The 7250-nt window shown below is 47.0% G+C and overlaps 1 long non-coding RNA gene across 1 annotated transcript; it reads right to left on the reverse strand.

Annotated features, from left to right (window-relative positions):
- Positions 1 to 360: 360 nt before the first annotated feature.
- LOC133059209 (uncharacterized) lies at positions 361 to 6020 on the reverse strand. The gene is made up of 2 exons (XR_009693501.1): positions 5913 to 6020; positions 361 to 1187 (listed from the first exon to the last, which is right to left on the reverse strand). It is a non-coding gene; the product is annotated as an uncharacterized LOC133059209 (long non-coding RNA).
- Positions 6021 to 7250: the final 1230 nt, after the last annotated feature.

A 7250-nucleotide genomic window follows, 5' to 3' on the forward strand; every position in this document is an offset into this window, starting at 1 on the left:
TTTATTTATTGTTGGTTGCACCTGGTCTCTGCGGCCGCACGGGCTTTGCTCTGGTTGCCATGAGCACGGGCTATTCTTCCCCGCAGTCCTTGGGCTTCTCGTTGCGGTGGCTTCTCTTGCTATGGGGATCTAGGCACAGGGGCTTGAGTAGTTGCAGCCCAAGGGATTAGCAGTTGCAGAGCCTGGGCTTAGCTGCTCCGCAGCATGTGGGATCTTCCCAGACCAGGGGTGGAGCCCACGCCCCCTGCGTTGGCAGGTGGATTCTTATCTGCTGCACCACCAGGGAAGCCCCAGGACAATTCCATTAACATAGTCACCACGCTGTGTCACATTCCCAGGACTTCCTTATCTGATAAGTCAGTACCTTCTGACCTCTTTACCCATTTCTCCCACCCCCACACCCTCTGCCTCTGGCAACCGCCAGTCTCTTCTCTCTGACTGTGAGTCGGGTTTCTTTTTTTTTTTTTTAAGATTTCACATACAGGTGAGATCATACAGTTTAAAAAAATAACGAAGTAAAATAAAATGATGTCTGGGTCCCATCCCCAGAGAGTCATATTCAACTGGTCTGGGAAGGGGCCATCTATATGTTTTTAAAACTTGCTCGATGACTGTCAGACAGCCAGGCTGAGAGTCACTGGTCTAGCCAGGAACCCCGGAAGGGTGGAGACCCACTAAGTCATCCTTGTATCTCCCAGCGCTGCTCGGTTACCCAGAACTACCATTCAATAAATGCTTATCTTTATTTTTGGCTGTTCTGGGTCTTCCCTGCTGGGCAGGCTTTTTCTCTCGTTGTCCTGAGTGGGGGTACTCTCTAGCTGCAGCGCGTGGCCTTCTCCTTGCGGTGGTTTGTCTTCTTGTGGAGTACAGGCTCTAGGCACATGGGCTTTGGTAGTTACAGCACACGGGCTCCGTAGTTGTGGCTCACGGGGCTTAGCTGCTCCATGGCATGTGGGATCTCCCGGAACCAGGGATTGAACCCATGTCTCCTGCACTGGCAGGCAGATTCTTACCCACTGGACCACCAGAGAAGCCCCAGTACAGGCTTATTATGACTGGGAATCTTGAATGAAAAATGGTTAATCTGGGAATTCCCTGGCAGCCCAGTGGTTAGGACTCTGGCCTTTCATGGCAGAGGGCTCGAGTTCAATCCCTGGTCAGGGAACTAAAATCCCACAAGCCACATGCTGAGGCAAAAAAAAAAAAAAAAAAGAGGGTTAATCATTTTCAAGATAGCAAATCAAAGAATGTGTCCCACCCTAACCCCTCAAAGAACAGGATCCAGAGCCATCCGGGAAACTTGACTGTTCTGAACGATGTATTTCCAGTTGTGTTCAGACAGCGCAGGCTTTCAATCATTTGGTAAAATATTACTGTACTGCTGAAGGCTTTATCTCCAAAGATTAAACCTCCAGTTAGAAGTGTGGGTTGGAGAAGACTCCCACAGATGCAGAGTTGAAACCCACATGTAGACAGGTATCGTAATGAGACTTGAGGATGACGTCACTGCGATGTGACTAACGACCAATAGGAGGTTTTCGGAGCCATGCCAGCCACCTCTGTGTGTATGTGGTTTGTTGAAACTCCCAGTGGGAAGGGAGTAACTGTAACGTGTGTAGCATACTTTTTTGTATTCCTTCAGCACTTAGCAGTGTGTTAGACACGTGTGCATGGGTGCTAAGTTGCTTCAATCATCTTCAACTCTTTGCAGCCCCATGGACTGTATGTAGCCCGTCAGGCACCTCTGTCCATGGGATTCTCCAGGCAAGAACACTAGAGTGGGTTGTCACTCCCTGCTCCAGGGGATCTTCCCAACCCATGGATCAAACCCAGGTCTCCTGCATTGCAGGCAGATTCTTTACCATCTGAGCCACTAGGGAAGCCCACACATCCAATAAGTGTTAAATCCTTTGGAAAGAAACTGTGTGTGCTTACCACCTGCCTTCTTGTGTGAGGACTGTATCTAAACTCAATGAGGCCACATAGTTTGATGGTTCTCATTAACATGATACAGCCACAAAGGCATTGAAAATATGATCCTTTCTATTTTAGGCATAACAAAGAACTACAATTTTCTCTAAAAATAACCTAGATTGGAATTTTCTTCCACCCATGAGAGCGCTATGTTTATGAACACACAGTCCCAAGACCTGTGTCAACAACATTCTAAAACAATGCTTCACTTTGATAAACACATATAATAAGCATTGTGTTCCTTAAGTTTTCATTAGTTTTGGACATTTTTTTTTTTTAATCCTGACAAAGCGAGGATTTTTTTATCCCCCATAAAACACAGCCCATCTGGTCAACTGCAGTCCAATCTTGGGTGCCTACACAAAGATAAAATGTAAACTATGGAGAATAGCGCCCCGTGCCCTGAATTTGGCCCAGACCAAGAGGGTCCAAGACCTCAGCCCAAGCTCCATACAGATTAGACTTGGTCCTGGGAACAGCTCCATTTTCAACCCCTGTCTCTATTTCCAATCTCTAGAAGCAGAAGGTCATAGGATAAACTCCAAAGTGAAGCCTTGAAGTGAGATTAAGCAGCTGTGGTCCTTCAGGAGAATTTTCTGGAGCTTTTCTGGGTGTGGATCAGGAACATGACCCATCTGTGAGAATGTAAATTGGTGCAGTCACTATGGAGAACAGTAGGGAAGGTCCTCAGAACACTAGAGTTGCCACATGATTCAGCAGTCCCACTCCTGAGCATATATGTGGACAAAACTATAGTCCAGAAAGATACATGCTCCCTCTTTGTTCATAGCAGCACTAGTCACAACAGCCAAGCCATGGAAGCAACCTAAACGTCCATTGACAGATGAACGGACAAAGAAGATGTGGTCCATATATAATGGAATACTATTCAGTCATAAAAAAGAATAAAATAATGCCATTTGCAGCAACACAGATGCAACTAGAGATTATCACATTAAGTGAAGTCAAAAAGAGAAAGACAAATATCATATGACAGTACTTATATGTGGAATGTAAAATAAGACACGAGTAAACTTATCTGTGAAACAGAAACAGGCTCTCAGACGCGGAGAAAGACTTGTGGCTGCCCAAGGGAAGAGCGTGGGGTAGGGTGGGGGTAGGGTGGGAGTTTGGGAGGAGCAGATGCAAACTATTATACATACGATGGATAAACAACAAGGTCCTACTGTAGAGCACAAGGAACTATATTCAGTATCCCGTGATAAACCATCATGAAAAAAACATGTGAAAGAATGTATATATATGTATGTGAGTCACTTTACAGCAGAAATGAACACAACATTGCAAACTGTACTTCAATAAAAAACATAAACAAAGAACTTGACCAATCTAGAGTCCTTGTCACATGATGCAGAATGAGCTATTTCCAAGTGGAGAATGAGGACTTTGTTTATCAGTTTATCCTTCAGGAATCCTCAGGAAGGTGAGCCTAGATTTGCCATCTGACTCCCAGACACTCTCTTGAGAGCAAATCCTTATTGCTCTGGTGCACTTCAACCAGGTGAGGTGTTTGAAAGATGTAGTAACAGTCACTTTTCCAAATAAGAGAGAACTGGGACCAGTATCTAAAGGTCCCAGATCACCCCCACCACCGTCTCCTGGTGGGACAGCTTTGAATTGTATTTCACACAATTCCTCAGCTGTCCCCAGTGGGATTGACCCTTCCTGTCTCACCCGCCTCACTCCCTCATTTCTGCTTCCAGGAATAACCTCCTGAATGAACGACATGCTCCCGAGCAAGTCCTTGGCTCAGGGTGTCTTTGGGTCATCATCTCTAGACATCTCCCGGCAATTGTTCAGGGTATCAGCTGAGACTCCTCTGGCTGAAATTGGCAGGAAATTCAACCAAATGTATATTTTGATAGATTGGAATGTATTGGCTCATTTACCTGAAAACTACGGCTAGAGTTAACTTCAGGCACCATGATGCAGAGATTAAAAGTATAACATTAAGGTCCGGCATTGCTAGCTTTTTGCTCGGTTCTGCTGTCCTCTGTGTGTTGGCTTTATCCTCAGATAAGCTCGCCTTCTGTGGTCAGAAGGTGGCTATCACAGTTCCAGGCTTTCTTGTATTTAAGCTTCAATTCCAGCTAGACACGGCAAGAATAGCTTTCCCACAGATTTCAGAAGTCTCAACATGCTTCCTTGTATTTGCCTGGGTCGTGTGCACTTGGGAAACTCACACCCCGACTCTGACTGTGGATGTGTAATCAAGGGAACGGGGTAGGGGCGACCTCCCAGAAGGCAGTCACACATCAGAATAAAGGTACATGGTCACCAAGTGGCAAAAAAAACAACAGAAATCCATTACAGTTCACTCCTCTGGGCTGCCCACCACACACACACACACACACACACACACACACACACTTCCTCCCACATCTCGAAAAGTTGCTCCATCAACTTAAAATGCATTCACCACTACTTCACAAGAAGATTCTCTAATTCGAATCCTGTACCAGGCCTAGGATCTCTGGAAGACATGCAGTCTCATCAGCCAAAGCAGAATATCCTAATCTGATGTGCCATGTGCCCGGTTGTGCTGGACTCTGCACCCCGCTTAGAGGAACTGAAAATCTCAGATGATGGGGAGGGATTTTTGTTTTGAGGCTTTTTCTCTGATATCACAGTAATCACACTAGCCTTGTTTAGGCTGGCTCTGAGCCTGCGGTTGTCAATCTGGGGTTGGAGGAGGGTCTGAGGTTTCTCTCCTCCATCGTCTCTCTGCCTCCATGAAGAGACCAGGGTGGAAGCTGAGGGCGGGGGCCTCAGGAAATAGGGAGCTGGGACCCGCCACTTGCCGGGCTGAGCACAAGCTCCCCTCCCTCCCTCACGATGCTTCCGCTTCACATGCTCAGTCGCTCAGTCATGTCCGACTCTTTGCGACCCCACAGACTGTAGCCCCCCAGGCTCCTCTGTCCATGGGATTTCCCAGGCAAGAATACTAGAGTGGGTGACCATTCCCTTCTCCGGGGGATCTTGCCAACCCACGGATTGAACTCACGTCTCCTGCATTGCAGGCAGATTCTTTATCACTCACGCCGCCTGGGACGCTCACTTTTTCAAGAACTATTTCTTTTTTAAAGAAGTTATTTATTTGTTTATTTTGTTTTTGGGTGTGCTGGGTCTTCATTGCTGCGCACAGGCTTCCTCTAGTTGCTGAGTGGGGCCTACTCTCCAGTGGCCGTGCACGGCCTTCCATTGCAGCGGCTTCTCTTGTTGCAGCTCCCAGGCTCTAAGGCTCAGCAGTTGTGGCACAGGGGGCTTAGTTGCTCCACGGCCTGTGGGATCTTCCCGGACCAGGGATCAAACCCATGTTCCCTGCATTGGCAGCTGTTCTTAACCACTGGACCACCAGGGAAGTCCCATCAACAAATATCTCTTGAGTACCTATTATGTGCCAGCCATTTGTTCTCAGCTCTTGGATACAGCAGAAAGTTGGGCAGGCAAGATTCCTGCTTACATGGAATATAGAGTTAGACTTCATTCAGTTCTAAAAGGCCCCAAACTCAACCCAAATAGGCATACAAGGGGGTTTCCCTGGTAGCTCAGCTGGTAAAGAATCCACCTGCAATGTGGGAGACCTGGGTTCAATCCTTGGGTTGGGAAGATCCCTGGAGAAGGGATAGGATACCTAACCAGCATTCTTGGTCTTTCCTGGTGGCTCAGAAGATAAATAATCAACCTGCAATGCGGGAGACCTGGGTTCGATCCCTGGGTTGGGAAGATCCCATGGAGGAGGGCATGGCAACCCATTCCAATATTTTTGCCTGGAGAATCCCCATGGACAAAGGAGCCTGGTGGGTCACAGAGAGTCGGACACGGCTGAGTGATTAAACAGCACAACACAGGCATACGAGGAAAAAAGAAGTAACTGGTTAGCTAAGATAACTGAAAAGCTCAGGGGTAGTACTGACCTCCAGCACGGTGTAAATGCCAGACAGTGTTTCCAGGACCTGGTTTCCCTTCATCACCTGGTCACTGGCTGTAGTCTCTCCTGCGTTTTGGCCTTATTTTCAGACAGTCTCTCTCTTCCTGATCACAAGATGTCTACAGAAGATCTAGACTATATATCTTCCAGGCGCTCAGCCCAATAGGATTTCATTTTATTTACTTTGATTGAGTCATATCGGGTCCCCGGCCAGGGAACAGAGACACCCTGATTGGCCAGACTTGAGTCATATGTTCTGTACCTCAAAGGAGCCAAAACCACCAGAAGTCGGTGGAATGAGAGTGGATTATGGTAGCTCCCCAGAGTAGTCCTGGGGCGTGGTTATCAGAGAAGAGTGAATGGAGAGTGAGCAACAGCTCACGTCCAGCAGATCCAGAGGAGTGTGGAGGTCCTGACTCACAAGCACACCCAGCCCAGGGTCTCCAGGAGTGGTCGGGGGATTGGTGGTGCTCGATCTGGCTGAGAAAGATCTAAGTCAGTGATTCATAAGAGGCCAGGAAGTACATGAAGCTCAACTCCCAAGTCAAGAAGTTGTTGAAAGAAGGTACGGGCTTTTCAAATGCCAGAGGGCCTGCCTTCTATCCTGAGCTTGTCTGGAGAGTGTTTCACTCATCACCTCCTGAGATCTGGTTGAGGTTATAGTCCCTAAGACTCAGTTTTGAGAAGGTTGGGCTCCTCAAAGTTGCTCAGAAGATTGGGGATTGGAGGTGAGGGGGTTGGAAAGGCTATAATTCCATTTCCCCTGACTTCTCTAACTCGTTGCTAAGAATTACCCAAAGCTACAGAACAACATAATACAGTGAATACGACACATCTTTTCAGAAAAACACATTTTGCTCAATGGAATATAACTTAAAGCATTACTTATATAATAAACAGATATATAATGGAGCAGAATGCAAATTCTGTCCATGCAAACTCAATGGACATGAGTTTGAGCAAGCTTCGGGAGTTGGTGATGGACAGGGAAGCTGGGCATACTGTGGTCCATAGGGTCGCAAAGAGTCTGGCACGACTGAGTGACTGAACTGATAGCATGTCAAAGACATTTTCAAGCTTGCTGTGGATACTCGAAGGAAAATAACTTGCATAATGGAGAGAGAGAAAAAAAGTCCTCTTTTTCCCGGACAGAGGTTAGGAAGCATGATCCTTATCTAAGGAATTAATCCAGCCTCTCTAAGCAGAAAATTCATTATATTAGCAAGGTCTTTTTAGTAGCCAAGGGAGCGGCCATTGAGCACAGCTGAGTGATGGGCCTGTTTATTATCGCCAGCAGATGCCCTAGGAGACGATCTGAAGTCCA

Source organism: Dama dama, chromosome 7 (genome assembly GCF_033118175.1).
Source record: "Dama dama isolate Ldn47 chromosome 7, ASM3311817v1, whole genome shotgun sequence".
NCBI classification, from domain to species: domain Eukaryota; kingdom Metazoa; phylum Chordata; class Mammalia; order Artiodactyla; family Cervidae; genus Dama; species Dama dama.